The sequence below is a fragment of the Thunnus maccoyii genome, chromosome 21 (genome assembly GCF_910596095.1).
Source record: "Thunnus maccoyii chromosome 21, fThuMac1.1, whole genome shotgun sequence".
NCBI classification, from domain to species: Eukaryota; Metazoa; Chordata; class Actinopteri; order Scombriformes; family Scombridae; genus Thunnus; species Thunnus maccoyii.
In genome coordinates this window covers 12,307,107-12,313,106 of record NC_056553.1, presented here as the reverse complement: position 1 = coordinate 12,313,106, position 6,000 = coordinate 12,307,107, and positions in this window count along the sequence as shown.

Sequence of the window (6,000 nt, the reverse complement as noted above, 5' to 3'; positions counted from 1 at the left end):
AAGTAAATGCAGCTGACGCTCCGGGAAGACACTTTCGCTACGCGCATGTGTCGGCAGATTCGTCAAACATGATAAACTAAGCTAAGCTAAGCTAAGCTAAAAATAAAAATAAAAATAAAAATAAAAATAAAAATAAAAATAAAAATAAAAATAAAAATAAAAAAAGATAAATACCATTTTCATGTGGGTTTTTCTGTAATCCATCACAATGAGCCATTTTTGTATGGAGGCCTATTGCTGCCTGAAAAAGAAAAAAAAAGATTTTATATTATAAATAAATATAAAAATAAAAATATCCATGGTAACTCAAAATTATGACATACTATTGTTAGATACTTATACTACAGTGATACTATGGTTAAAAAAAAAACATTACATGTATTCTGCTTTAAATATATATGTCAAACATACAAAATGCAATAATCAAAAAGAAAAGGAAAACAAGAAAAGAAACAAAAAAACAAAGGAAAATTAGAAAAGTACTAATGGTTTATAGTTTGGTCAAATTTAAAGGGAAACTTTGGTATTTCTGGACCCTATCTCCCCATCTTTTTGTGTCTAAGTGACTAATGGGGACAACAATATTTGAAATTGGTCCAGTATTGAATGAGAGTGCTGCAGCCGGCAGCCGCAAAATGGGCTGCAATGTAATCCTTTGGGGCAAAAGTGCCCCATCAATGTACGCCCGCTAAATGTTCTTATTTTTGCTGCTGACAGGCTCAGATTGTTATTATAAGTGTCTGACAACATTATGGAAAGGACCCTACTGATAAATAAAATATTTTTTATTTACCTTTCGCTTGATCCAGTCTGTTTATTATTGTGTCTGACCAAGTCTCACTCAGATGTCTGGTTCTGAAATCTCACGAGAGTTGAGTTGTTATCAAAATTAGCTCAATATTCAGCCATGACAGAGTTGGAGAGAGGAGTCCCGGATGGACTTTGTTGTGTTGGAGTACAGAAAGTGTAGCTTAGTGTTATCTAAAAGATTTTTAAAGTTATGGTTAAATATTTAGCTGATTACTGAATGATATTTCTTCTTGAGCGAGACTTGGTTAGACACAATAACAAAGAGACCGGATCAAGCGAAAGGATTAAGAAAAACGTTTTATTTCTCTGTATGGTCCCTTCCATAATGTTGTCAAACAATCTGAGCCTGTCAGTGGTAAAAATAAGCACTTTTAGTGGGCGTACATTGCCCCAAAGGATTACATTGCAGCCCGTTTTGTGGCTGCTAGCTAAAGCGCTCTCGCTCAATACTGGACCAATTTCAAAAGTTGTTGTCCCCCATTAGTCACTTTGACACAAAAAGATGGGAAAATAGGGTCCAGGTTGAAAAATGAAAAATACCAAAGTTTCCCTTTAAGTCTCAACAACTGAAAAATCCTCCATGGGGCTCATTTTCAGGAAATCAATAAAAGGTGCCCACATCTTTTCAAAGTCTTTAATGCAAATGTTAGTTTTTCCATAGATGACGAGCTTAAAAGTCCCTTTAGTCATTGATCGCAAGATGGCTTTAGTGTTGAAAAACATACTTCTTAAGTCGCTCCTTCAACGCTGGTGAGGAATAAAGGACGATGTGCATCTGTGCAGATCCTCCTTGTTCCTCCAGAGTGTTATGATGTTTGAATTAGAGAGAACACAGGCAAGTATGGAAACAGATTTAATACGGACTAAACATAAATCCTTGGATATCATTGAATCCAGAGTAGTAAATCCTGTGATATCTTCTGTGTCACATTCCTCCTTTGCTGTTGTAAAAACAAGGAGTCGATCATTCCTCCCAGAAGATAAATCCCAGACACTTCATGAATCCCCAGGGCTCAAATCTCATCAACTCAGCCTTATTAAAACTAATTGTGCAGAGGAATGACAAGATGTGACCTTTACTGTTTCAATCATTTTAATACCCCTTCATTGATAGGAAGATCTCCTGACATTTGATTGATGAAGGCTGTTTTCTCAAGGTCGTTTCAGTCAGTTCCTGCTCTGTCAAAACCAGCATGCTGGAGTCTGTTGTGTGCCGCTTGACAGTAAACAGCCTTGAGCTCAAGTGGTCATGTTGGATTGTTGACCGATCAGTTTCACTCATTCTGTGTCAAATTCAACTGAACTGATGTTTTTTGCTGAGCATTTTTTGATCTCTAAGTTTGATGGTCTTAGATTTAGCAATGCTGTTTTTATATACAAACAGAACCGTGTTTAATGAATGGATGCATGTAAGGGTTCTGTGTAGCCCATTTACCTCTAAAGAATGAGAGGAATAAAATGGAAAATAAAAGAGACTTAAAAATAAATCATTAGCATCCCAAGTGATAGAGGAAGCATTATCCATTCGTCACATCTATCTTGTTCAGGTGCAAGTCCAAAAAACCTGTTACTGTCAATTCTGTCCCCACAAGGACTTGCAACTCTGTCATCTGCTTCCATCAAAATTTTCTCTCTGCTACACTGAAAAAAGTACATTTCAAGCCCCGATCACCACCCCAACACCCAAACTCTAGAGACAAACACACAATAAAAACTCGGGCTCGAAATGTGCTTCCTTGAGGGGGTGGAGTGAGGATTTTGACATGAGCAGCAGACGACATGCCGCAAGTCCTTTGGGAGATATTATACCCGTACATACTGTATGTTACATAACATGTCTAAATGCGACCACATTGTAAAAAGCATGATCGAAAATAGCCCCTATGGCCAGTTTGGATCTTCTCCACAAGGTGGTACCAAAGGCAAACTAATGATTGTATAGAAACACATTCTACAGTCACATAAGCAGAAAATACCTAATTACAATGTTGTATTGACCATTTTGTACAAATATTGACTTGAGGGTATTTTTAGTTAGGTATATTATTTTAAGCTGTAAAAGATTGCATTTTTGTACTGTATGATACTGTAAGATTGGCATACATTGGCATGTATTATGAGGTATTTGTACCACCTACATATCAGCCTGTATGAGGAAAAGTGAGCACATACTGTCTTTACTTTATTCCTAATATTTTAATGTCTTTTTGCTTTTATATGAATTTATGTTTCTGTCCTTTAATTTGTGTTTAAAACAGAGATTCAAGGTGTTTATCATGCTACTTCTCCTAGTTCATGAACACTCCCTAATACCAAGGATATAGTGCACACAGCTCAACAACAGCATGTCATTTGGAAAGCATTTTTACTTCTTTAAACAGGAAAAAAAAAAGCATTTTGTTATAAATGTACTGCCTCACATTGTAGGATGTCTGGACATCAAACTATCTACCCTTTACAAGCCTCACTATGTCATTGTTTATGTGGGGAGGACCTTGAAGCTTGAGGAAAAAAACAAGTGAAAGGGGCTCATGTAGAGAGAGAGAGATGATGTGATTCCAATTCCTTACTGAACTACACCCACATTCATAAAACATTCAAGGACCCCGCAGTCTGACAGCACACCAGCAGATGTACTTGAAGATAGTGAGAAAGATCATCTGTGTCCTATCAAAGTTAATATCAAAACCATATTCATTTCAATTATTCATCAACAGAAATGCATGGCTCGAGGCCTGTGCCACACAGATCCCTCAGACATAAATGTCAGAGTCCAATGTTTCATGTTGATGATCAAGATGTGAATGCTCCGCTGTTTGATCTCATGTCTTAAGGTGCTGTTGGTCCAGTATGTGTGGATATTTCTTTATCCTTATGACACTTGCCACTCCCTTTGCCAACAAGAGGGCGAGCAAGTGTTTGTGCCCTGCAGCTGTAATTTTTCAAAGAGAGATTATCTGTGTCCTCAAATAGGCTCTTGAGTGCTGCGCTCAGTCTAACAACCACACGACAACCATTCATTCTGTAACTAGACATCTTTGCTATTAGCTGCTCCTTCAGGGTTTCATTAGTCTGAATGTTTTTAATATATAACCAACCTTGATGTAACATTTTGCAGGCAAGAGATCAACTGAGAGCATTAGCAATGTCATGTAATATTTACACAATGATTAACAAAAAAAAATACTTACAGTATTTAAAAAAAATCATATAATTAGAGACAGTGTAATTCTAGTCATCGTGGTACCACTATCTGATGAGTCACTCCTCATTAAGGGTTTGAAAATGGCTTTATTAATGGTTAATAAATCACTTATATGGCATTAATAAGAGCATCTTTTGGGTTGCCAGGTTGTGAAAAGAAAAAAAAAAAACGTCTGGTAAGTGTTTGTCCCCCTGCTGGACACTTGTGTTTTTAGCTCTATAAATGAATCATGAGGACCATCTAAGCTGCAGAGAAAGTGGACCAAAAACCATTAATATTAACACCAGATTTGATGGTCTATTAGAAAGGATGATTACCAACATTTATAACCACCAAATAGAAAGACGAAACACCAATAAACACCAAACAAAGAGGGATTTTCCACAATCTGGCAACCCAAATGTTATGGAAGGCTTACATCAGATTCATGAGGTATTGTAAATTATTTATTAACCAGTCTGATTGTTATTATCATTATTAATAATAACTAGAGCTGTTGATTAATAGATAAGTCAATCGACAGAAAATTAATCAGCAACTAGTTTCACAATCGTTCTCAGTCATTTTCTTCAGCAACAATGCCAAACATTTGCCGGTCGCAGCTTCTAAAATGGGAAGATCTGAAGCTTTTCTGTGTCATATATGATAGAAAACTGAATTTCTTTGGATTTTAGACTTTTGATCAGACAAAACACAGCATTTGAAGACGTCATGATAGGATCTCAGAAATTATAACAGGTATTTTTCTCTTCTCTTTTCTGACATTTTATAGACAAAACAATTCATCGAGAATATAATTGGCAGGTTAATCGATAATGAAAATAGTTTAACTTTTAGCAATGCACATATGTTGATTGATTGCTCCCTTGTGCATGTAATCAGCAGGTTCTGACACTGCAATTTTTGCTTCATGTCTTTCCTGATTTCTTTCATAGAATTATTGATCTTATCAAGGTATAGTAACCGAGCTGTGGTTAAACACAGGCTCAGTGTCATCAGATTTCAGGTGGCCGTGCAGTCTTGACAGACACAGTAACCTGAGACCGACTGTCAAGTGCTGAGAAAAGATAGTGATTGTGCAAAGTAGCTCAGAGAGAGACACCAGACATGTGTTGTAGTGTCAACTGTCTGTATGTTATTGTAAATATCAGGACAGAGGCACTGACCCACACTAAAAGCACTGTGTCGGCTGTGAGATTACATACTAATTGTGAGCAGCATCAACAGATGACAGCCTGCACTTACTGCTGTTTTCCTCCTGCCCATATGCCATCTTACACTTGTCTCTCAGGTGGGGTCATTTAGGGCTGTGTGGGCCTCAGCTCCATTAAAGTGACAGTGAAGATGAAGAGGGGGCGAACACTCAGACACGTCACTGCTGGCAACGGACCAGAAAACCACTTTATCTCCCTTGTAGTTATTATACGATCCACTGAAGCTGAAATAGCATGAATAATGTTTGTTTATCAGTGCACTTGTAGGTGTGTAGGTCTCTGGTTCACAGGTGGTTCAAGGTATGGGAAAAGGCTACATGATGTAGACAGTAGATTGAAGGGACACTCCACTTTTTTTTTTTACACATAAAGGTTGGTTAACTCATACTTCTCAGCCTGTGAAAATATTTGTATAACATCTTGGAGCTCTGGAGGAGCTTTGTCAAGTGAGGAAATAACCCTCATCATTATCTAATCTTGGGTTTGGAGATTATAGGTGTATAACATAAAGTTCGTTAGATGCTGAGGACTTGGGGTTTGAAAGACTGCAAGGATGACAGAGAGGGTGAAATTAATATTGGTTGCATTGTGGGAAATGTAGTATTAAGCCTCTCTGGAGCCTGATCCATACTCAAGACTAAAAGTCAGGATATCTCGGCCGTTGCAGCACAAATTTTGACCTTGACCTTCATTCTTTTTTTTAATGTCGGTCATAACCATTGTGTTATAAGGCACCCTTTATATAGGACTTACTGTATAAGTAATAAATAA